Genomic DNA, 27,109 nt, shown 5'->3' with positions numbered 1-27,109 from the left:
CCGCTCACAAACAAACCAGCTATTTGTTTAATAAGTGATTGCTGCCATGGCTACAGTAAACAGGGAGAGCTGGTGGGTTGTGTTTATGAACAAACACAGCTCCTTGCAGGAGCCATTTAATATTAACCAGGTGGAATGATCAGCCGATTTCCTAGGTGACACTCAGGGCAGGCCTAGTGTAAACAGGTTCTGGGAGGGGAGAGCGGGGACCAGGCTTTAGGGAATCAAGGTCGATGCAAATGCAGCTTTGGCTAGAATAAACAGCGAGGCAGATAAACAAAAAGTCATTCTTCTGACATTTGAAGATGCATTAAGCTGGTGAGTTGCAGCTGCTAGCAAGCCACCGTGAATGCGAACAAGATGGGTGATGCTTGGGTGGGCAGCCAACCAGGTGGTCTCCTATGGAAACGCATCCTTGTCAAGCATGCAACCAACAGTTGCTCCAGAGTCAACAAACAGCGGGTCTTCACAACACTGCAGCGAGGAACTTGTAAAAACATGTTAAACATTTACCTTGTTAAATTATTCAGTAACTGAGTTCATGGAAAGAACAAAGGATGTCTGAGGGCTCCAAAAGCTGACACAACAGAGATGCAAAAAGAGCAAAACAAAACAAGGAATCATTTAGATTTTGATAATCAAAGACACAGCTGAAGTAATTTAAGAAAATACTAAATTAATGAGACATGCCTCACGTAGCAATTCCCAAAATGACTTAAAGATTAATATTATGAATTACTCCATATGCTACATCAAACAATTCATCGTCCCAAAACTAGTAGTGACTACAAAAGACAAGCCAGAGGATTTAGTGTTGAGACTTTCAAGCTGCACATCACCTTGAGCATGAATTTTTCACAAATACAACAACTTGCCATCTGCTGAGCTGAAGCCAACCAATGAGGCTTCCCTTCCCAGAATCCCGTTTTCTGTCTTCGCTCCCCTCCCCAAAGCAACTTCCATAATCATTTCAGTTACCCCATGTTAGGAAGGCATAAAACATGAGCTTGGGTGCCACACATATTTATAACACATTGGGATGACTATAACAGGATTCTCAAGCATGAAATCTACATCCAAACCTATTTACTACACCGTCGCGAGAGGAACGGGGCTCAACATCCAAGCGATGATGAGCGTGATGATTTATACGAATATCAGCCTGTTATCACACTACAAGCACAGATAAATTAACAATAAGCACGGTAAAAGAAGGCAGACTCCAGTAGAGAAGCTGAGTAGATCCATAATTTCAGAAAATATACTAAGCAGGTTGTCTCCTTTGCATGGAGCCATATGAGATACACCTCAGTGTAAAGGCCTGCTGTGCATAGACAATGACGGAATGTGCCAAAGTAAGGCAGGCCATGGTATTTTTAGTACAACAAGGGCCGATAGAGACTAAGTAAATAGAGAAGTCTAATGAGTTTAAATCTGGTTGTACATGAATGGAATAGTAATTCTGGGATGTGGAGCCGCTTTTAGGAGTGGTTCGCCACACATTCTCTCAGTGTCTCTCCTTCATTCGACTTTGATAATCTTGCGCACATGTGGCTCATGCCCATTAACACTGCAGCGAGAGGACAGATATCAGGAGACAGGGGGCCTCGTTTCTCTGACCACAGGCCCCATGCATGGGAAGAAGCAGGCCTCTAAAGCTCGTCTTACCAATTAGACCTGTCAAACACGCACATCCAAAGAAAAACACAACCTCAATCTATCAGCATCCTATGGGGCCTGCAAAAGAGCTTATTGTTTTAACATTACTAGTATGTCATATTCTTTTTAATCGCTTTTACTACAATTCTTGTAAGTGCTGCCCCCATGGGTATGGCAACGCGAACTTACGGAGAAGAAATGTGTCAGATGCATTTTCCTAGGGAAACCAAGGTTAGCTTAACCAACTGGTCTAATTAATATTGTGTGTCGCTACAAAGAGAGGACAATATTATTAGAACCACTGTCTTCTGGGGGCATGTCAACTCACCCTAGTGTACAACTCCTCTGTGGGCTGACAACTTACAGCCTAATCATTTTGGGAAAAAGTTTTGCAGCTCTGTTAAATCATAAAGACATGCGTGTGGTAAACCACAGCTCCACACGCTGAGTTAGCTGCTAATTACACTTGAGTAAGTCATCAACTGCGCTCAATATATTTGTTATAACTTTGTTATGATCCAACTATCGGCCCAACAGTGTTATATATTTCTCTCTCGCAAGAACACACAGCACCTATTTGGTTTAAACACACATGGACTAAGTTGAGCTATTGATTGTCCGGACACAATCATTAACCTTTACACACAAATAATGGCATGGGAACGCAACTGCTCTTTTATTTTGACACTATCTCAGGTGATTGTTTAACGTTTACCGAGTTTACATGCGTTTGGCCATCTGATGCACTGAGGTACATATGGAGGAGGTCGAACCTTTGGCCCACCCTGCTGCATTTCACCCGCCGACATGATACTGTACAAGGGTCATCTTTGCCTAAGAAGCGTGTTATTATATTAAAAGCCCCAGCATTTCCAGAAAGAGCATGGGGGGGGGGCTAAAAAAAAGACAGGAGCCTGTGCCTTCCATTAAGCAGTTAAAGTGAAGATAAAGAGCGCGGGCTAAATACTAAAAGATATTATATGAATGTCTGCATTTTAATGGAATTAGGTTTTAACAACTCTTTTTTGTTAAATACAGCCCTTGTCAGGAGGATGCGTCCCACTCATAAAGCAGCACAATGACAATGTACAGTGGCACTAATACAAGGACATAGTTCATCATGACATTTTCTGCAATTCCCAACTGATTAGGGTCATTATGTTGGAGGCCTGATTTATGTTGTCATTTCCTCTCACCGATCCTGCATCAATGAATCTTAATGAATTGGTAAATAAGGGTGAAGATTACACTGTGTGACACTGCAACATTTCTCACCCTCAACGGCCGAGATTTATGTAGCCAATTAGAGAGTAACAGAGAAAATTGGCTGGCAGAAAAATAATATTCTTTATGGTACAAAATGGAGGATGCATTCTCACTGAAGGGCAATTGTATTCTCTGTGTTTGAGTCCATAAACCATCCTCCTAACACTCCTTCATAGGGGGTAGAGGAAAAAAAGATATATCAGAATCTCACTGAAAGTAGGAGGTACGAGGGCCGGGTTAGATCTCCGCCAGGCAGCTAGTTCACAGAGCTGTTGGTAAGCCAAAGTCCTTAACATTCACCACGGCCCATCTCACGTGTTTGATCAGTATAAATACACCTCTGTATGACAAACATGTTTACCTTCTCACAGCAAACATCAGGCAATCAGACACCACGAGGAGCTGCTTCTCTAATGAAGACACTGCAGCTTTTATCAAGGCCAGCCGTGTCCCTCTGTCAGACATATGCCTCTTTTATTTACACATCAAAAAGCATCTGTACAGGGAACAAAAGCCACAGTGCTTGCACAAAACATATCAGGTCACATTCTTGCAGCTTAAATATACAACCAAATGCTTTTTTACCAACATCTCTAAAGACCATCTGCTCCATACTGACTCAGGTGAATAATTAAAATTCATGATTTTAATGCTGTTAATTCTCTCAATTCTGAAACAAAATTTCAACTATCTTTCAACGAAATCAAATCTAAACTAAATCAAGCACTCCTATAACTATAATTTATTTTAGTCGTTTCTTTCTCTTTACATATAATCAAAATAAGACTTGTGCGTTTTTTTCAGCCCTGGTGGAGGTATGCGTTATAATGAGCACCCTTCCAGTTCAGATATAGAATAAGGGAAGAGTGAATAGTGATTTGGGGTACAAAACTGTTTTTGTGCATCACTACAAAGCTTGTCTGCTTATTATTCCTGACTTCTTAAAGGAGCACTTAGATTTATAATGAGATCCTTAATGTATTACATATTGTGACTAGATTTAGTGTGTGGAAGCGGTTAGCCACATCAAACACGCCGGCCTGCTATTAGAGGCAGGGGCTGAAGGATGCTGTGTGAAAAGGAGTGGAAAATTAAAGCTGAAGCAACGCAGGAAAGGGCTTAATTTACTGGCATGTACAGTATGCAAATGAGATTACTCTCAGCTTAACTGCATCATTTATGTCCATAATAACAGCATCATCATTACAGGGCTCAAATTAAATTACACTGTAATTAGCATATCAAAGTGATTGGTTAAAGTTTAAAACAAATACCCAATTTTGTTAATGAACATCTGTAATCACCGTGTAGACTCTCAGTGAAAACATCCAAAACAAATATGTGTTTTGGAGAAGGGGCGGAAGATCCCTCCCAGACGACATGTCTGTCTGAGTGCATGGGTGGCTGTGTGTGGAGGTGGGGGGGTGGGGGGTGGGGGGGCGGGGGGTTACCTGGCAGGCTCCACACACTCAGGTTTTATTTCCTAAACTGTAGGAGATCAAAGATTCAATTTCCCACACTTGCCACTTTGGGAGCTCATCAATAAAATACTAATCACTGAGAATGGAGCTGCAGCAGAAGGCTTAGGGAGACACCCATATCACACAAAAACACCTCCACTTCATCTGTCTCTTCTTCTTTCATACGCACACACATGCCTGTACAGACACACGTATTTACAGACAAGTTCATCCAATAGCTGCACTGTGATAAACACCGTGAGCTTCTAACATTCACAACCGGAACAGCAGGGGAAATTACACACACACAACTCGTGCATGAGCCTCAACTGTGATGACTGAGAGGCAAAGGTCAGCCTGCTTGTCGCCATGTAACCCGGTTGAACCAGCACTTTTATATCAGCATAGCCACATGGGTTTGATATAAATGAGAATTTATGATGCACTTCACAACATTGCTTTCCTATATTGCTAAACCCTGACCAAACCCCATGCACACCTTTGTTTCCCTACTCTAAACACCATAGCTACTGTGATACTACTGCTTCACTGTCAACCTGCGAGAAGGAAAAAGCGACAGCTAGTGATGTACATTATCAGAAATACAGTGGTCAAAATTTAAAGAAGTGGCACCTTATATTATTCATTAAGAAATCCATTTAAAGGCGCTATTCCTTGCAAGTATGTAAAAGATGTGCCTTTCAAGGTAGAGCTAGGGCAAATCCACTCCATCAGCTAATGACGGCACTCATTACGCAGAGAAGCTGGCTAATGAAGGCACAGTGGCCGGCCGATCCCCTCACCCAGCATAAAGCCCTGTGAAATGCTAATATCTCACTTCTAATTAAAGGATACTAAGTCCAAATGCACCTTCACGGCTAGTAGCCGGCAACATAAATTTTATTTTTCAACACTACACTACACCCAAAGATGTGCCTGAGCAACATTCCATTAATTCATATTTAATACCCCCAGTAGTCCTGCGTTTGCCTTGATATGTGCCTCTCCTCTCCCGCTCCTCTCCCCTCACAGCTTTATACTGTGAGTATGCACATCATTACGCTTTGTGGGAGTAAATTTCTGCTTTCTGTTGGTGCACATATTGCTTTCAAGTGCTTCCAGAACGAGCACACACATGCACAGAACATCACAGACAGCATTTTTGCATGTGGAAAAGGTCAAGGAAAAAACTAGGCAAAAAAAAAAAAAAAAGGGAAAATATGCCAGTATTGTCCTTGTAGCACCTGTATACATTTACAGTGTTTACACATATTTGGCTGTAAATATGTTTACAAGAAAACCTGCTGCCTTTCTCAGAAACTGACCTTGAAGTCAGTAAACAAGCCCTTTGCAAAGTTCATTAACATCAAAGAGGGTATAGTGTTTCCATTCAGAAGGGAAAAAACAAAAGGTCACCGTCGTTAACTTATCAACCAAATACAACTGAAAGAGTGGAACTTGTGTTTAGGTAAAAAATCATTTATCATAATCTCCACTTAAAATTATTCAGTTGAATATTTATCTACACAAATACACACACACACACACATATATACAAAAATATGTAATAACAAAATATATAATATCGCCAAAATAAAGCAATTGGTTTCACTATGACTTTGCATGTTTAGAATATTAAACATAATGAAAATAATAATCCCTTTGTGTTGTGTTTGTTGTAACAGGAACAGTTTAACTTTATACATAAAACCTCGGACATAAATACATTCCACCGTTATTAATTTACTCAAAACAACCCTCAATCAGTTGCTTACATTTGTTAAAAACTTGTTTTATATGACTGATGTTTCCGTTGCCAAAGAGGAGAAGTAAAATGCATGAATTTAAAGGTCAATGTTAAGAACATATCACATGACATGTGTTTGATCCCAGCCCAAGTATTTTCCCAAGGATTCTCTGGCTCTGTCCTGTGTAAATCACCAAGCCTGACCTTCTACATTCCTCATGGTCTGCCCTCCCATTCATCCACAGGCACAGATAATACTGGGCAAATATCATAAACGTGAGGATTTTAGGATTGAAGTGAGGCTGCCATCATCCTCCATCAACTGGGGAAAAGAAAGTCCACGCATCGGAACGAACCTTATTTCCTGCTACAGCCAAACTAACCAGCCACTCTACAGCCTAACCCAACACTTCATTTAGCCTCGTCTGACCACTTCCATGCACAATACTCACAAATCATCTCTCCACATAAAGTGGCAATTTCACCAAATGTCAGGTTCCTCCATTTTGGTGACTTTAGAGATTGAACAGCAGCTTTCATTAACAGTCATCACAGTGCAGGCAAGTGTGCTAATAAACCAGAATAATAATAACAGGACTTAATGATCTATAATAATAAATCTAGATTTAGATTATAAAAAGCAGCTACAGATAATCTATCTATATAAATATGCCTGATTTTCTCCCTTGAGACTGCAGTGTTACTTTTGAAGCAATTGACAAAAATATTGGAAAACATCTGGTCTTATTTATAACATGGCGGTATGTTTTTATGTATCGCTCACGGGAACATGCAAATGAGTGAAATGCATGTAAAGAGGCTGTAGAGGCAAACTGAAGAACTTTATACGCAAGTGTGCGCTCATGGAGAAGTGGCTCGCTCCTTCCCCTGTGTCTTAGGCCCGGGCACAGGCTGCAGAACGCCATATTTTTGCTGCTGTATCCCAGGACTCTTTGACTGTGTGGTGAGATGATTTCATCCAAGTACCATAAAGCGTCTTGAAGCAAGGCCAAGATGTTTCCAGTTCAAACGCGGAGTCGGCTTTGGGCCAGGGCGTGACCTGCAGCTGAACTGGCCTCTGCTCAGCCACAGGGAGGAGGAGGACAACAGCCACTCCAAACACATCACCCCACCCCCTGATAAATAACTTAACACGGCAAACAGAGACCCATCAGTCAACCTACACACAGCTAACACCAGGACGGGACAGAGATCGATGGGGAGATACAGACAAATAAAGACGGAGAAAGACAAGAAGAAAGGGACAGAGAAAGAGAGAGAGCAGGAGAGGTGGGGGGTACATTGTGAGGGCATCTAACAGCGGAGAGTGGATAAATATCACACGGGAGCCTGAGCCAAACAGCCTGGAAGGCCAAGTACTGTAAGGCTGTGAAAGCCGGGCCATTTTGCCGAGCTGTGACATTTGTTTCTTATTGTCTAAGTGGCAGCTGAAAGCATCTCCCTGCGAGGGCCCCTCGGCTCTGCTGCGGCCCGCTTTAACAGGGAGGTAACCATATTAGGACGTGTATGGTAAAGTAAACAATAACATAGTTGCAATGAGATGGAAATTTTTCAGCTAATGGTGTTTGTCATTCCTGTTTTCAGTGCACTGAGCTGCCCTGTGTTTTTTCTAGTCGGCCACAGAGACTTTGTTTATGAAAACAACGCAGGAGCCAAGGCTGAAACCCGTGCAAAAAATACACTGTAAATAAATAGCTGCTTAGAAAATGCCTCCGCCTTTCTCATTGGAGTACATCAAATAAACTGCGTTTCAGTACAAATATCCCTCCACTCTCTCTCTGCCTCTCAGAAAGAAACGGTTCCGCTTCAATTGCATCTTTTAAGTGTCTGATTCTCATTCAGCATTTTAAATATTTTAACATTGTAATTTATTTGACAATTCCACATTCGAACAAGGGGAAGCCTAATTGGTAATGATGTATGACGTGAATCAAAGCGGTTTGGTGGACTTGTGGTCGAGTGAAATAACTGAGATACTATTTGATACGTCTGGTTCGGAAGGCTCCATTTGTCACTAATGTTAAAGGCATGTTAAGCTATTTAAAAGCAGTGTAACTCTTGTTCTGCTTTCTGTTTCACTGCTTCTCCTGTCTTTTCTTTGGCTCCAGCTGAGTCACTCTCCTTTCCAGGTTAAAGAAAAGGTCCAAGCATGCAAAAGAGCTGCACTTCAGCGTCAAGATGGGATAAGACAAAATAATCTTCAAACTAACTCAAGTGCTGATATTGACAAAACGTTTTAAGGAACTCAAGAACTTTTCATTTCCCAATCCATTAGCTTTTTTTTTTTTTTTTTTCTACTCGAGGGTAGGTGCCTTTCTCTTAGTGTAGACGACGTGTTGGATGATCGCATTATGAGACGTCGCACATTGAAGAAATGTCCGCGGTTGTGACCTTCTCCTACATCTGAACAAATGGATATTATTAACTACATCATTTAGTGAGCAGTCTTCAATTTGTGCGTTTAGGTGTGTACACTACATTTGAAAAATCTATATTTATCACCGTTCAAAGTTTGATTGTGCATACTGTATAAGCCCACTCACTGTCTGGACAAATTCATTTGCTCCAATTTCTATCATCTTCATGGTACTTGAAACAAATAGCAAACTGCATCTTAATTTAGCTCCAGACTTCGGCGTGAAAGCACCTACACACTCAGTTCATGAGACAGAGGCAGACACGAAACTGTTGCACTTAATCTCCACATGTTGACTTTCTCTGTTTGGTTTGTACCCTTCTCACTCCGGCTCTCTCTTTGCAGCGTTCTCAGCCCCATTCTTAATCTCGCACCAAAAAATGCAAGCTGTTTATTTGTGTGGGGCCGAAGCCATTACATTAAGTAGCTCCACCAGGTGCTTCAGCCCTAAAAGGGATTTGTTTTCGAAATGAATAAATGGAGAATGCGAGAGAGGCTGCCAAAGTGATATTTACCATGACATGACGTGAATGCCATCAAAACCATACGAAATAAGAACCGAGACTTGTGGTAGGGACTTTTTACTTTTGTGAAATTTCCTTACATAGTCACAGTCCTGCACAAGTCACACGGTAGCAACCCGCTACAAAAAAAGTGTCCCATTTACATGTCATTAAGAAAACACACCGAGACACGCCAACATGACATATATGTAGATATTGTATGTATTCCATAATCTACATTACCGCTTTGCAATAGAGGGCAGTCTGACATTCATTCAGGTCAGGAGACTTGAAATGAATCGAAAATGACTAATTCTATTTCACATTCTTTGAAGCAGAGACACAAAGCTGAACCTACAGTATATCCAAAATAAATGTACACTTTCTCTCCCTTTTGTGATTTTCTTTTCATCTCGCTGTAAGACAAGTCATCTGCGGACGGAGTTTGCTTACTTCTGTCACCTCAGTCAATCTCGCACAAAGACTGTGTCACAGTAACCGTCTGCACCTGGTATCAGCCTGACATTATCAAAGCTCCTCACTCTCCTAGGCAGACCACAGTTTACACATCCATCAATATGTTTCACACCAAAAGAAGGCATGTGTGTTTGATGCTGATAGAAAAATAGATTGAAACTTGCCAAATGCATTCTCTCGAAAAAATATATATTCAAGATAACATCTGTCTGACAATTCCTTCTACCTCACAACAGAAGATAATTCACATGAAAGCTAAAGGGGATGCAAGAGAAAATAAGAATGTTGCTTTATTGGGTGACATAGTGTGTTCAGCATCAAGCAGACATTTTACCTGCGCAACCTGTTTAGTCAGGCAATAAAGAGGCGGGCTATCTGCCAGAGCCCATTCTGATAACAGCTGATACCGCCGTGGGAGCAGAGCATCAGATAGAGAAAACAGACAGCAGCCAGGTGAGAGTGTTTAGAAGGCCCCGACACATCCTGTGATCTCAATCAACAGGAAAAGGCAGAACCACGCTGTCGCTATGTTCCTGCCTGGGCCTCCATTGTGACGTCTTTGTGCGGACGATAATATTTCATTTTCACGCTGCATTGCATCTATTCTGCCTGTCGCTGTTTTTAACTACAGCAGCCGAGCTCAGCGAGTAGATTACGGTACTTACAGTGCATGAAAAACACAGCAACAAAACTGCGAGTGACAGGAGCGTTTAACTTTCTTGCTAGCAATCTCCCCCATGTGGCACTTTCGCTACAGCCAGTTGTTTATTATGTTCCAAGCTCGGCAAAAGCGATTAAAGGAGCTCTTAAGAATCAAAGTGTTATAAATGCATGGAAACACAGCCGGCTGTAAATGCCACAGAATGAGAAGCTTACCAAGTCTAATACTAATACATGGCAATTTTCAGCTTGATGCTGATATAAAGAAATTACTTTTTTAAAGTAAGCAATAAATGCAGTCAAGGGAACTATTACAGAGGCCCTATTTTCATCCCAGCATAAATCTGCACAAGACCTTTCATAGGGGCCAAGTCCTGACTTCACTTGTTTATTCTTAATACTTCCATAAAAAGACGATTAAACAAAGCAACTTCAACAGCTAAAACTAAAGCCATTCCTTTGATTTGAGAGGCATTCTCATTTACATCAAAAAAGAAACACAACCAGCTGTGTGTGTGTGTGTGTGTGTGTGTGTGTGTGTGTGTGTGTGTGTGTGTGTGTGAGAGAGATTTATGAAATTCAAATGAAGTCCAACATGAGACGATAGCATTTTGAAGCCCTCAAAACAGAAACACATTTTGGGCACGAGAGGCTGCTTTTAAGCAGACGCACTTCTCTATAAAGTTGGATGTCATCAGGTCTGAATAAATTGCCCAAAAACAACAAACAGGCCTACACACGACACACATCAGAGGCAATCCTATCGGGGGAGAGACGCCACGTGACGGTAATGGTTCCAATTTTGCTGAGAGCCATCGAAGTGGAATCAAATCTTTCATCAGACTGCAGTAATTCTTAATTATTAAACAAATAAGGAATAGCAAAAAAAGGAGGGTTGGTCCAGTGTACAAAAACATGAACAGCATGCCCACTTTTAAAAGGGCACCAGTGTGCCCACGCGCACACACACACACACACACACACACACACACACACACACACAATGCTTGAGCACAAACACGCATATCTTTGCAATAGCAGGAGCAGAACTCCTCAGTATTAGACTCTATTGCACTTTAGAAGAGCTTTAAACGCCAAGGCACAATAATCCCATAAGCTGCCACAGGGATTTCTGCATTCATGATGCAATCAAAAGCAGTGTAAAGTTGTTTCAATAATTAGGCTGATTTTGCCACATTAACATTAATTAAACAAGCATTGCGTGGCTGATCTTACATCTGGAGCAGGCAGCTGTGGGGCCTGGTGGAGTGGACCTGACTATGTAGAGAATGTGCTCCAGATAAACAGCAACATGATTCCACCCTACCCCCTTTGATTTCTTTGGGTCTCTGTTTTACATATGTGGGGGTGACGGGCTGAATTAAACGAGAAGGGCGTACAGGCTGTTTAACATGCCGCGGTGACGAGAGCTTCCTCTTACAATGAGTCAAACCTACACTGATCTCACTGAAATCCTACAACCATTGCTAATGACAACAGCTGCTTTTTGCCTTCTCTAAACTCTGTGTAGTTTGGAGAAAGAAACACACTATGTAAACCTAAAATACAAAAACATAATCGGTCCTGACCAGTCGGCACCGTCCACAAAGCAGTCGTTTGATTAAATATTTCCTGTACAATTTGCTTGATGATAAACTGGCTGTCTGGGTGAATCCCTGTGGGGTCCAGTGGGGAGTTCCACCATCCACAGTTCCAAAAATATAATAGAAACCTCATGCACTCACATTTTTTTAACATTTCTTTGGCATGAAAAACTTCCAAATAAGCATCAAACGGAACATGAAAACAAACGAGCAACTCATCATAAACATATGAACATAAAGGTATGAAAATGATTGTATGAAAATGAGAAGATTATCTACAGGAAATACACTTTTATAGCTAAATGTGTAATGGATAACCCGGCAGTTATAATGTTTAATGATTATCAAAGAAGCTCAATCACTAGTTTCGATTGGTGAATACAAACACCTGCTGAACTCTGGTAACGCCTCACTGAGCTCTGTTTGTCCTCTACAGGCACAAACAAGTATATCCGATGGTGGGCACACAACTGTATCCTGCTTACCAGCTTACAATGTATACAGAGAGCAAGTTCAACGGAAAAGAGAGAGAGACAGAGAGAGGGAGGTCGAGATGAAGCTGAAGCTGTGCGAGACAGAAAACAGACACACACCTCCTCTGAAGCCCTGAGCTCCTGAAGTGTTTACACTCTCCACACCACCATCCCACAGTCGCCCTCCCACCCCCCTACTGAATTGCTCCAGCCAGAGGTTCCCATCCTGGGGGCCCCAAACTTTCTCAGATAGAGAGAGAAGACGGCTCTGAGGAGCAAAACGCCAGATATCGACTCGAGTGGCTGAGATGCTGCTGATTACAAAACTTAAAGTAGTAAATCTTCCCCCCGGACGGTTTTGGTAAACTTGTAATCTCCATATATCAGCTCTCACTGTCAATGACTAAACATAGACAGACGTTTCCGCATACAGCAGAACTTTGTCATGTCTCAACTCCTTATCGGACAATAAGAATGCATTCATAAATACCTCAAAACTGACAAAAACACAACAACAACCCCTAACTAAGTCCACTTTCCCTTTATTACTCACCATGTTCCTCTCAAATGGGACGCTTCTCAAATAACACACAGTGCACCTGTTGAGTCCCCCACGCCTCACCCCCACACACACACAGAATGCAGTCAGTATACAAACAAGGCAACCACACTGCATTCAGTTAATTATTAAGCCAATTCAATACAGCGTTCATGCTCATGTGTTGACTGGAGCCTGGTGAATGATTGCATGTTTACCTTCTACGAGGACTTGCTTATTTAAAGCAATCTTCAGTTCCAGCGGCGTTACTGCAGCCGTCTCGCCCTGCAAGCACAAGACGGAGAATTAGCTCTAGTTACCAAATAATTACAGCTGCGGACCAAAGCTCCCGGCGTCTGCACCCACAGGCCTGTTTACAGAGAGAAACTTGGATTACGTCAATATACATTATAACAGCAGCGCTCCTCGCAACAACTTGCCCACGGCTAGCTACTGCTATCGATTCCAATTGATAATGTAAGAACAGTATCATTTGTGTTCAGAGAAATCATCAGAAAAATCCATCCTCCTCATTCCTCTATGGTTTGCTTTCCATTGTGATTATGAATCTGAAGCCGTTTGCGTACCTACAGTGGTGCTGCAGCCATCGTGACTCAGAACAGGACAGAAGTTGCCTCTCGTTAATCCAACCACAGCCTACTGTTGTCACCAACAGACACATCTTTGCATCGCCACCTGTCTGTTAACTACAACTACACCCAGTGACGATAAAAGGAATTAACAATGGGGCTGTCTGATGTAGGAGGAGGGTTTATTTGCAAGACAAAAACTTTTTCATATTGTTCAGAGTCGATGCCTTCTTTGCCGCCTCCAACACACCTGGTCTAACCTGACTCAACACCCCGAGGCTGCTCTGATCTGCATGCACACAGCCTTCCAACCGAGCACTCAACTCAAGCAAAAAGAGCAGAAAAAGGGAGAAGGAAAGAAACAAAATCTTATTTTTATGGTAAACCGAGAAGTGGCAGTGTGGCAATATCTCAGGTGCATTTGAATAAAAGCATTAAAGCATATCCAAATACTAAAGAAAAAAATTCCAACCCCCCACTGCCGCTGTTCTTTTGTGCCGTTTACATTTGGCAGTCAAAACTGCGGCCAGACATTTGTGCAGGTTTAAGTGTTTATCTATAGCAGACTGCGCATAGATAAAAACACACCAGCCTATCTTGCCCGGTTTCAGCATTAATTATGAGTTAAATGTCCTTGTTGAAAATACGAGTCAGCATTCCACTCGGTCTGGACTTACTGAGGGTCGGACAATCGTCGAAAATGAGCCATTCCTACACAACTACCCTATTATTGTGATTCATTACACTTCAATTAACACATCATCAATGGCATCGTAAATCAATAGCGAGTGGTGACAAATGACAGATATTTTCAGTTTCAAACTACTAAACATCATTAATTCCCATCACCTGAAAGAGCCCTGGGAGCTAAATGAGTTTACCCAATGCATAACATCCATTTAGATAAATGTTCCATCATTTTAATGACGGAAAATTTGTATTGGAGAAAAGGCAACAACAGGATCCAGAGAGCAGCTGTATGCATTTTCTCCTTGTAATATAATGCCCATCTTGTACTACCTAAATAGATAATTGTCTCAATTTCAAACAGCACAAGGCTGTAATATTGCCATTTAGAACAGTGGGGGTGCAGAGAACATAGGGTGAGGATAAACAAGCACATGCTGCTTCACCCGGTTGGGAAAACTAAACCCATCACACACTCCCACATTGAGATTTTAGGGAATAGAACATCTCCTGGTTGAGATAATTACCCACCTAGGTGGGTTATGTGCATGCTCAGTAAGAGGCCTGAGCAGAGAAGATGAATCAAAAATGCCACCGTTTCCAAAGACAAAGGAAAATATGAAGCATTTTGAGAGGATGTTGTAGGTGTGCTGTGCTAAACAACGTGGAAGAAAATGGAACAACAAAGCATGTTGTGTTTTTGCAGCCGCCACAACACCACTGCTGTGCATTAGGGAGAAGTAGAGTAAGGCGACCATTAGCCTGATACCTTCAAATGATCTAAATACATGTTTCTATTTCCGACGCAAACAGCTTTGGCTCCGTTGCAGTTGTGTGTGTGTGTGGGGGGGGGATACCACATTTTCAGAGGAAATGAGCAAAAAGAATGGTTTCGCTATGATAATGCACAACTGTATTTGTATCGGAATATGAACAAAGACTCGTCTTTTTTTTTCTGTCCACCAGCCTGTGGAGTGGAGTTCCCTATTTGTGAGGAGGTCATGGCTGCACAATATAGTCTCTACTCCCAGGTATGTTATCAGTGCCACTAGCTTTGTTACAAGATTGCATGCTGAAAATATGAATTAAAACCCCTCCAATGAAATGCACCCAATCCCAACAAAAGGCCTGTATTCACTCAGGACGGCTCTTCAGCTCCTCTAATGGACAGGCTCTCGTCTCTCTTCACCTCGTGCAGACAAAAAAGATGAGAGCCCATGAATATTTACCGCTAAGTAAAGTTATTCCATTAATTACTCCAAGCACGCTTAATACTGTATCTGTGGCTACTTCTGTGGCAGCTTTTAATGAACCTTCACACATCATTACCATATTAATTAATGCTCAACTCAATGATTGTCAATAGGAGGCTGCCGGAGTTGTCTCGTGGTTCTTTACAGCTCATTCGGGATGTTTCGATCACTTAGTATCAGCATCTGAATAAATCTACAGTGTCCATTTATCATGTCACAAACTCGCAGAGCCCCTGAATAAAACAGAAAAAGCAGTAACACTAGTTCAACACTTGGTATGGGTTAAGTAAACTAGTGCATCAGTATTAAAGAGCATTGTGTAAATAAGAAGAGGGCGTAGGGGAGTTTTGGTTGCGTAGAGTCGCTGATATCTATATACAAGGCCACTGTTGTTTGTTTTTAGGGTGTGTGCAGGAGATTTTCCAAGTCACTGTCTGTGCTCTGAAACACAGGAAAACTAAAGCATGAGTCACTTCTCAACAAATGCAGCTGCTTACTGTACATGTGATCTCTTAAAAGGGCTGACTGCACATTATTTTCTGTCTCTTTTCTCTCTCTTATTAAGACCGACTGAATCAAATGAAAAACATTGCTACGTCTCGTAAAAAAAAACTAAAAACTAAAAAAACAGAACTCAGCATTTGAACAAGTGGAAAAAAAACAAGGACTTTTTTTCTTTTTCTTCTTTTTGATGCGATAGGCAGGATCCTGGCATAATATTGTTACACCCACGCAGACCGTAAACAACAGCAGTTTCTGACACGCAAACAGACTCAAAACCCACCAATTAAACATAACTTCACTCCAACCAGCTCATACTGGGGGCTTTTTTTCACAATCTTTTCTTTTTTTCAAAGCTTAAAAGGCAAAAGTGCAGTCTGGTGAATGTCAGCCTGTCTGATCCCCAGATTCTTTGGACCTGCCCTCACGTTTTGCTGAGCTAAGAACAAAGTACACAGAGTGCACAGAGAGCTTTGCTGTCTTAATACCAAGGAAGTGGAATTTCACTCCTAACCCAAAACAAACAAGCTGTGCATTTCTTTACACTATTTAAATGAGCACATTGACTACAAAGACTCCCATCAACCACACACACTATTGATACTGTCTTTGGAAATTCTTATTATAATACTTTTTGAACCAAGAACCACCAGCTCGAAAAAGGAATACATGAAATACACACCTACATACATGCAGGTGTGCTGTACTATAATTGAAAGGACAAGTTGGACAAAACTAAGTCATCATTCACACAATGCAGACACAAATAATAAATTATCTGCAGTCACCTGTTATACCACCAGGGGGCACTTTGAGTACCACTGACTGTAGCTGCACTGCAGTTTGAGAACCACTCTTCTGTTCTACATATCAAAGGGGGAAATTGAAGAAAATGTATTTTGATTATAACTTTGCTTGTGTCTGTTGAGAAGTTGCACCTGATAATCCACAGAGTGCATCAGACCCAGAGTTGAACAATGTCTCACACTAATTATAGCAAATTAGCTCAACCCTCATCACTACATTATGCAATCCTATGTTCATAGCCAGCCCCTTTTCCACCCTGTCGAGCAGGAGGACTGTCAATTCTACCCAGCCGTGTCAGGTTTCTACTCTCGCCAAGGTCCCTGCTCTTCTCCAACCACAGATCCTGTGCGCTATTAATATCAATAAGCTGCAGATTCCATTTCCCCAGACAAAGACAAAGGGAGAACAGAGGGGATGAGCGAGGGTAGGAACCAGCACCCTGACACATCATTTGAGGGGTGACCATTTACGATCACCTCCAACCTGCACTGCAAAAGAGAACATTTTGTACACAAACTCATGCTGACTCTTTCACACGTACCGCTATTAAAAAGCTGACACGCAAACCAGAGATTCAGTCAAATCAAGAGTTTTGTTCTGATGTTTCATTTACTTTAAAGTGCTTTGAAAAGCCCTTTGTAACTTTTAGAAATATCTTGGCTAATTAAAGCACACAGTTCCTGATAACAGATTTAATTTATAAAGCTGTACTTGATATAGATGCCCTGACACTTGGAAGTTTTGGGTGCTTGGCATGTAAACCAACCTACAGCTACTCAACCTCATCACAACCCCTGACCACAAAAGTTGCATATGTTAGACACACCCCTCTGCACCCCGTCTATAAGTTCAAGTTCAATTTTAACATGTTTATTTTTTGGCGTTTATTACTGAAGTAAATGAAGTTGTAACAATGAATATCAAACGACCCTGTATCTAATCTAAATCATGGACATCTAGTGGTGACGCCTCCTCTGGTCCTACAAGAAAACCCACTGACGAATTCCACGCTGTGCACCGAATCTGTCAGTCACTTGCAGAACACACCTACGAACACACACGCAGGGACATGCACCCGCGTACATCCAATAATGTCCCTTAAAAGGCAAGAGAGGAGGAGGAGGAAAAGATGAGAAAGTGGGGGGAAATGTAATGAAATCTTTACAGACTTACCCATGTAAACTGACACAGACTGAAAAACTACATTCATGAAGATTCCCTCCAAGGACTGAGTGAAATCCACTTGTGAAGAGGAGAAAGCTGCCAGTGAAAGTAGCAGGTATGGAGTAGTTGAAGAATTGCGTGGTAGTTGAGTGTGTGTACGTGCGTGTGTTTGTGTATGAGAGAGAGAGAGAGAGCGAGAGAGAGAGAGAGAGGGAGAGGGAGAGAGAGAGGCAGGGAGAGAGAGAGCTGTAGCTCAGACTGCAACGTTGAGAGGGACTGGAGGTATGTGGTCTAAACACAACAAAAGCCGGTGCCTTGCTCTAGATTAAATATGCAGGAAGAGGCCCCCTTTGCATAAACACAAACACTCAGCAAATGAAGAACTGGCACAGACCAGATGCCTGCTGAGAGCCCTACCTGTCCTGGCCTCGTTTAATTAGACAAGAGCAGGCAGAACAAATGAACATCAACACGGTCACACAAGGCACAACATAAGGGAGGAGGGAAACGTTAAAACAATGCCTCCGTTCTCAAATATGACCTTAATGTAAAAAGCTAGAGATCATACGGATATTGGTAAAAAGTCATAAACGAAGATCATATATAAATACACCTTGTTAGACAGCAGTGTTCACTTTCGCTCTAACCAGAATCTAACCATAGCATGAAGACCTCAACTTGAATCGGTGTAATTACAACCTACTACGCTAATTAAAAATTCAAATATCAAATTTAATTGAGTTAACTAGGTCATTTTTGGTGGATGTTTTCATTGAACATGTCCAAGACAAAAATATATACACCTTATGATCCTTTAACTCTTAAATCTCCTCTCCTCTAGACACCTCCTGGTTGAAACTGGAAACGTTCGAATTAAAATTGGAAAATGCCGGAAAAAATGTTTTAGACCAAGGTCCGACTCTTCCTCCCCCACTCTCATCCGTATCTACTATCTATCTGTCCGTCCCCTTTCTTCGTCCCCTTTCTGTCTTTCGGGATAGGAATGTAGACGCACGCAGTGTTGGGGGAGACTCCTGGAGAAAACTGCCAGGCTGTCAGGGTGCAAAAAAAAAAAGAGGAAAAAAAAAAGGAGAATGGGAGCTGAGCCCCTGCAGAAAATCTGGAGACCAGCGTCAGATGCTGAGTGACACATACTGATGTGGCCAGTCAAAGATGTCATTTTCATGTGAAACCCTCTCAAACGGATCAGGGGAGGGCGAGGGGTGGGGGTGAGGTGAGAGCGGCTGTAAATGGGGAATGAGGCAGAAAGTGAGGGGTGAGAGAGAAAGAGAGAGACTGAGAGAGAGAGAGAGAGAGAGAGAGAGAGAGAGAGAGAGAGAGAGAGAGAGAGAGAGAGAGAGGAGAGTAGAAATGAGACCTCTGGAAAATAAACAGGGTGTAGGGTTTCAAAGGCAAGGGGGACACAGGCATTCCATTGTTCAAGCCAATTATCAGTGGAAAATAATAACAACAGATGGATCCAGAGCGGCCAACTTGTGCCGGAGCACCCTGGCGCTGGAGAACAGATGATGAAATGTGAGAGTGCTGTATGAGGGGCAGGGACGGAGGGGGGAGTGTGTGTGTGTGGGGGCGGGGGGGCGTGGGGAGGTGGGAGCTGCCCCCACAGTCACACACAGCTCCACACACCAGATGTGAACTTCCACAAGGACAGTTTAATATGTTGCTCTCTGGCCACCACTTGTGCAGCGCAGGCGTCGGCATACCAGACAACGGCTCGGTCGACACCTCCGTGCGTTCCAAAGGGCGCCTGTCCGCACGGGCATCTGCAGTCACAAGATGCATATGGCTCCCGTGTCGCCGTGCCATAAATTCAAATCTGTGAATACCTTTAATGTTCAACGCTGAGGGGTCATTTGTGGATGGCAAACATATGCCGGTGTGTAAGGTAGCTCGTAGGGAGCTGTAACCGTAACAACACGATGACAAGATCCTGCCTTTTTCAAGTGTATCCTCTTTTAGTTTTGGGCACATATCCCAGATGACCTGTTGTGATGTTTTCATTTGATGTATTCCAGCGTAGCCTAACACTCAGAGACAGGCAGATGCAACAGTGCAGCGGAGACAGACCTCATTGACTCGGGCTTCATTCAGAGATCTCTCATATCAGACACAGACTGACAGCCAGAGGAGGGGGCTTCAACCTTAAAACAAAACCAATTCTCTGTGTGCCTTGTCAAGGGTGGGAGATGTCTGCAGATAGTAGTACAAAAGATCTGCCCTTCCTTTTCACAAGCAAAGAGAAGTTTTCGTTTCATTAACTCCAGACTAAAGCGTAATTATCTCCCTATAGACCTTAATCACCAGCAGAAGGATAATAGAACAAAAAGCAGTTTCTACTTCAGTCATTTAAGTTTTTTTCGGTTGTTATTCTTTTTTTCTCTCCCTTGGACTTCAGATGAGCCATCAAACAATGCAAGTATCACAAGGGCACAAGCAAAGTCCTTTTTTCTAATATTGTCCGTCGCTAAATGTGAAAGTGGCCGTGTCATCTACTTTAGATTTTGTCCATAAAATGGCTCCTTTGTTTGGGTGTGCCATCTTTGGCCTTTCTTTATCTGGCTGTTCGGCCTGCCGACTGATGGAGGCCACAGAGAGCAGAGGGCAACATAACTGGCGGACTGACCTTTGATTCATACACACAGATCACTGAGGTGGAGAATTTCTATAATTGAGCATGCTTGAAATAAAATCAGGAGGAACACAAAAAGACCATTTTGAAGCTGTATATGCTGGAAATGACTAACATGGCTTGGAGCTGCTTGTGATACTATACCCCAAATGACAAATCCCTCAAGGACAGCGCAGGAGGTTTTCTAAGGGGAAAAAAATGGAAAACTTTGACTAGATTTAATTAGCTTATGAGAAATAATTGCCATTAGCAAATCTCGTCAAATGGGGTTGAGGCATTTTGCTGGGAGAAAAAAAAAAAAGTCTTATTTTTGGACGTTGAGGAGACAAAGGGTTTTCAAACAGCAACTGGCGGACCATCAGCCATTTTAGTGCAGTGACACTGAGGTCGAGTTAATTAGACTATTGTCATTTTAATCAGGACAGCTCGGCGGCCATCACTTCCTGAAAAAGCCGGTGGACTTTAAACGGATGAGGGATTTTTGCGTGCGTGTATGTATGTCCGCGTATGTGCGTGTATGTGTGTGTCAAGCCCGAGGTGTCACCCAGCAATGGGTTGTGGAGTATGTGCTGGTTCTCTCACATGCTTAGAACATTAATGAGCTGGAGACTCACCAAGGAAACAAAGGAGCCTGGAGGATCACCAGGGGAAACTACTCGCCTTTGCTCTAGTCATGTCTCTGTTCATATGAAAATAATTTAAATATCAAATATTTGAAATGATTTGCTTCTCCTTGGCTATCAGATTTTGAATAGAGTCTTTCATGTCTTCATTATTAAGTTATTCACTTGCATTACCATTTAAAACATAATTAAAGTAACCATATTTTCAAGGTGCTTACATTATGTCACGATAATGGAGATTTTCCTCTGATTTTCATATTTTATGAATACAATGGAAAGATTGCAATAACAAATAGAAGAACGGCAAATGATTTTTTTTTTAATCTTTGCTAAGTACGATTCAGTTTGAATCAAAGTCTGCGTTTAACCTCCTCTAGGAACGCAACATAACATTTACATTCTGCCACGTCTGGTGAAACAAAAAGTCAACATATTGGAAATGTGACGGTGTAGTGCAGCCAGCAGTTTACCCGCTTCATTCAGCGGTTCAGTTGTAGAGTGAGCATGATCTGAAGTAGTTCTTAACGAGGCGATTTACTGATTGATCTAGAGCCGCTGAGGGTAGGTGCACACAGTTAATGTTGACCTCCAACTTTGATTACCCATAGCAAAACAAACGGATGCTGTGAAAAGGTCGTAACCCATCTAAAAAAAGTCTTTGGATAGCATGTTGCTGTGTCTGCCCAGTAGATGCTCCCTTCTCTTGTGTAGGCGCCTGAAGGCAACACGTCTTCTTTCATAATGTGAAGCAATATGCAGTTTTTCAGACATGACAAAGAATGTAGGCCATGTCTGCCGTGACCTTTGCCGAAGGAGTCATGTTTTTGCTTTTTGTTTGCTTGTTTGAGTGTTAGCAGGATAACTCCAAACACTGTAGACAAGATTTTTATGAAGATTTGTGGTGAGGCGGTGGAACAAAAAGATACGATTAATTTTTAAATCAGTGTGGCCCAATATCCAATGGGTTGTCCTCCTTATTAATACTAGGTTACTAGGTACTAAGTAGTGGCAGAAACTAAGGGACAAGTGGCCTTCCTACAATTCAGTTTAACATCTTCCAACAAGCAACAAGAAATCAAACAGTCTTTTGAATAAGGCTTACTTCCATTTATAAACAACTTGCACCTGAAAACCAAGTAGGGCTAGAAATATGCAACTATCATCGTCGTCTCTTCTAGTATAAACAGTTCCGATGTGTCCAAAGTAGCCACAAAGCTCAAACCACAACAATTCCAGCATTATCAATTTACATTAACATCTCTTAACCTAATAAAGAGCTGAGATATCGCTTAAGCTGCTCAGGATATGTTTGTAATCAGCTCAAAAAATCTAATACGGTACGGTAAATATTCACAGAAATGTGCGTTTTAGGTGTTATGGCAAATTAGAGAGAAATGTTGAGCCCGGGTTGAGCCAGGTTTGTTAGCAATTCTGTCTATGGGAGACCAAACCAGTCCCCGTTTCCAAACACAGCGAATGAACAGCTCTGAGGTGTCAGAAAAGTTCTGCCAATCAGCAGGAGTGATTGGAGAGGTCAGCCCAATATAACACAAAAACATCTTTGTAACGTTTTCCCCGGACATACTTCAGGTCATTGGTGGACTTGGCAACAAAGGTAACCTGCAGACAAATGCTGGTGAACTTCCCCCCTGTGACACCGCTGTCAGCCGCCGGGCACGACTGGCCAATGACATTAACCAAACATCTGAGCGCATGGACAGCTACTGCAATATTTCATATTCAGTGACCTCCAGGGAAATTTCTGCAGTAAAAGGCACCGGGGGGGGCGACCGAGCACACTCGACTCCGGACTGCATTTTACTATGTCTGTTTATGATTATATTAATAGTTCTGTAAGTTCATCGTTTTAAGAATTAGTCATTAATTTTTCACATGGTGTTAATATTAATCTGATCAGAAATTATCTTCCTTCAATAATTCAAAACACGTATTAATAATTCAATAAAAGGAATGTTCAGCATAGTAGACAGGGAAAACTGAAGACAGGCATTCAATAACGTAATGTCGGAAAAATTCAGAAAGAAGTGGCATTGTACCATCAATTTAGAAGAATTACTATAAACATGTTAAGTTCCTGTCTCGTGTATGAGCAGCTACTCAGATACAAAGAGGAAAAATCATGGGAGCCATTAAAACAAAGACAATCAGGGAATCAAAAACAAAACATTCCCATCTCACTTTGAACAGGTTTTTATTCCACAGTTAAGTAACCACTAGCCACAAATTGTTGCATCCACTCCTGTACATGCAGAGATGAAGAGGACATGCAGTCTGTGAAGCCTGTGTGCCATTAAAAGCCCTACGCTGCCCGAGTTCCTCCATAAGAGATTTACAGGGATTAGATGGTGAAATAAAGGCCTAATCTTTATTTGACAGGGAAGCCAATCTCTGGCTCAGTGGTCAACCCCTTGCGGTGGGCCCTCTGCAACACACCCAGGGCTTGTTTAAAACCACATTTAGAATGCATATTGTGGCTTAAACGAGGTCTCAATCCAATTATCATGCTAAAAAAGTAAAAACATCCACAGTAATTCTTCCAAGAGGGCCGAGTTCACATAAGCTTACAGAGACTTATTCCACAAATGATGTCCTATGTCAGGTCAAAGCCTTACCTGCATACCAGTACATCTTGTCAGCTATTTCCCTTTATAATTTCTTTTTGGTCTAAGTTATGCCTGATTGAAAATCTAACCAATTTCCATACGCAGTCTAATGGCAGATGGAAAGAGATATTTCTGGGAGATGTATAGTCGAGACTAATAAACTATTAATCACGCTGCTGGACAATGACACCAGCTAAATTTAAACACAAAGTGAAAAAGTGTGAGGTAACAGCCCATTTTCTCCATAAATTATTCATAACGGGGGATTGTTATTACATAGCATATACAATTAGAAATCACAGATTCCACCTAATTACAGTGCGTGTTGATGGTGGCTACAGATGTCACAGCTCGGACTGGCAATCCCTCACCATGTTTAACCCTGTCAGACATTGACCGGGGCTTTCTGCTACCCTTCTGTCCCTCTTCCTCCCTCTGTCGCTGCCTGTCTTTCCTCTCGGCGTCTGACCTACAAACTCCATCCCAAGATGAGCGAGGTGAGAGTAGAGACAGGAAGGGTGATGCAAAAGACCTGAGTATTTGGTCTACATATACTTATTAAAGAAAAAAACTCCTTTCCTGGATTGTTGCTTGCCTTGTATTCAAATTCCATATGTACATTGCTTTACATAAAAGCGAGACATTGTATTTTATAGGTTTTTCATAAATAGCACTGCAATCAAAGGCAAAGTCCAGGATTAAAAAATGCATGCAGGGGCAATGTACTCCAATTAAAACACATACATGCTTGAATAAATACATTTATAATTGTGTAATCTAGGTTCTTTACATTTCCGTCATCATCTAATCACAGAATAAGTGTAATTTCTTAGGCGGTACTGAAGTTCAACCTAATTATTAATTTAAAGGAGTGAGTATCAAAGGCTTAATTGAACGTGCTCTCCGCTGTCATGGGTGTATAGACCAGCTTGATCTGGGTAAATACCTCCTTAAATACCTACTGCACCAGGCAAATTAATACTGAATGTTAATATTCTGGAGACGACGCGTAGTGCTTTGCTGTTAGAGAACATACAAATTCAGACAGTTATCGTACATTTCCATACAACTGGCGGACAAAGGCTTTGTTTGTGTTCTCCGCTCTTTTCTCCCTCACTATCTCTCTCCCTCCCTTCCTCCTATCACCCATAGCTCATTGCATCAAACACCGTTGTATGCAAATACTAAAAGCCATAACGCATTATATTGTTTGGTGTTAACATTTGAATATTAAAATGGTGCATTTTAGATCTAGATATTCCCATTTCAATTTCCATGCCATGCTAAACGCAGGCAGTTTAGTTTGGCCACATAGCAGGTTGAGGACTTTGTGAACATATTTGCATCTTTTTTTCCTATCATGCCACTGATTACATTCTTGTTGCATACGTACCCGTTAACAATAAAAGTTACATATGTTAAATAAGTACTATGACTACTATATGCAGAATGTGTCAGACCAACAGGGCTGGATATGTGGATCACCCACGTACACGCCACTTAACCAAATTGGCAAAGCTGATAAGCCATTTTTACATAGCAGTGTTGCTAGGCATGATTACTATCGGTAAAACTTCCCCCCACGCTTTAATGGAAAGTTGGGATATAACTTAGTGAGGGTTACAGCTACCCTCAGGAAAATAGCTCAATTACATCCATGGATATAAACACTCGTGTGGCTGTCGTAGTGGTAAACAGATGTAGGGTGACAGTTCCTAGTATGTGATCAGTCAAGCAGCTGTTGCTGCACCTTCATTCATTCACTTGTTCAGATGATGGATTCCCATTTCTCCCCCCACAGTTCAACACAAGCCCACACTATTTACATTGGGGCTGCGGCAAAGGGCATTTTAAACTGCTGAGAATATCATTGTCATAGTGCCTCTGTACAGCTAATGCAACTGCTTTTTACCGCTGCTGTCTAACAGAACAACCAGTTTGCATTCAGTGGGCATCAGGGAAGAGCTGAATGGTCCCCGTCACTCTGAACATGAAGGGCAGTACGGAGAATGACACTGGATTACACACATTTTTTTCCAGACTGAAAAAGGACAACACCAGAGCGATCCGATCATTCAGAATGACATCATATGATTTTATTTTCTTCGCCCAGTGCACATTTGTACCCACACAGTGTACACAAGAGGACACCCCCTTTGGCTGTTGTCTCTTTGGGATCCTACCTCTCATATAGCTGATCTGAGGCCCTTTGAATACACTGTGTACACATGATCAGAGCCACGGCGAGCACCCCACATGACAAAGTGACTAAGAGTGTCAGAGCAGCCTACGAACAGGCCTGTCCTCTTCCAGACAGGAAGCTGGGAGCAGCAGAGGCGCTGCCTTGTCTCATCTGCCAACAGCAGTCGCTCCCTCCCTACCTCATCACAGCAGCCGTGTCTGATAGTGTGCACTACTCCATGTTGGACGGCTGTTTTGATTTCAGCCTGTGTGACACATCTGTTGCTTGTCACATTGTGTTGTGCCTGTCTGCAAGTAAAGCACGACCCGAGCAAATGTGCTTCTCATCCCTCTGTCCATGTTTACAGACTGGGCTTGCGCTCACAAACAGGCCAGCATGGAAGACAACATGTGGAGGGTCAGAGGCCTTACAACAAATTATGTGCACCTATGCAGCTGGTGTCACAAGCCATCAAACCTCATAGCTTGTTGAGGATGTTCGTGCGGAGTGGTGGTGAGCAGGACGAAGAATGCGAGTGCTCTGTACTAATAAATGCATTATCTACTGAAATAAAATTCCAAGTGGAAGTCAGGAATAATTGTAGCATTGATTGTATATAATATACAAGGAAAGGGTTTAGATCCCGGTCACTTTATCACCTTTCAAGAACTTCCCATCCCTGTACAATGCCAATTGAAAATCAATTACTTTCCTCCTATGTCTAATTGAGAAAATTTGCTCCCACTGTAAATCATATTTCTATAAAGGGGCTATTCTTCACTATGTGCTCTTTATGGGCTTTTAAAGTACTTTGTAAGAGCATTCCACAAAACGGCCAAAATCAAAGATATTCTAAGCAAGACTCATGCTCTAAGCTTAAATACATGAGCGATGACCACAGCTAATTGGATCCATCCAATCCATCCATCTATGAAGTACACATGCCATATCAGCGAAAATCAAACGACATTGTTTCACTCTGTGTAAGGCAAGACCAGCTTTAAGAGCTAGAAAGGTATTTATTAATGGGATGTTACAGACGCTTGGGAGGGGTGCAGAAGTGCTTCATTTCTATGTCCTTGTCTATCCAATCAATATTCAAAAGTGCCTTGTAATTACACGTTTAAGATTCATTTTCATGCAAAGTGCCCTTGTGTCTATAAATTGCTATTCTCTGTGTAAATAAGTTCTGTATGTGAGAAGT

At 42.0% G+C, this 27,109-nt stretch overlaps 1 protein-coding gene across 10 annotated transcripts in view; it reads right to left on the bottom strand.

Annotated features, from left to right (window-relative positions):
* Positions 1-27,109, bottom strand: part of foxp1b (forkhead box P1b) — a 142,106-nt gene that overhangs the window by 80,281 nt on the left and 34,716 nt on the right. For 6 of the 10 annotated variants that reach the window (XM_076141407.1, XM_076141417.1, XM_076141416.1 and 3 more), the window contains one exon: positions 13,043-13,109. The exons of 2 other annotated variants lie outside the window; for them this stretch is intronic. The gene's annotated coding sequence lies outside the window, so the exon portion shown is untranslated. Of the gene's footprint in view, positions 1-12,839; positions 12,931-13,042; positions 13,110-13,411; positions 13,496-27,109 lie in introns of those variants that run through there. 2 more of the 10 variants (XM_076141414.1, XM_076141415.1) reach the window with 2 other exon arrangements.

This window comes from Genypterus blacodes, unplaced genomic scaffold (assembly GCF_046128005.1).
Source record: "Genypterus blacodes isolate CSIRO-AG114 ecotype Tasmania unplaced genomic scaffold, CSIRO-AGI_Gbla_v1 ptg000017l_1, whole genome shotgun sequence".
In the NCBI taxonomy this organism is placed as follows: domain Eukaryota; kingdom Metazoa; phylum Chordata; class Actinopteri; order Ophidiiformes; family Ophidiidae; genus Genypterus; species Genypterus blacodes.
This window is presented reverse-complemented; position numbering and strand designations above follow the sequence as displayed.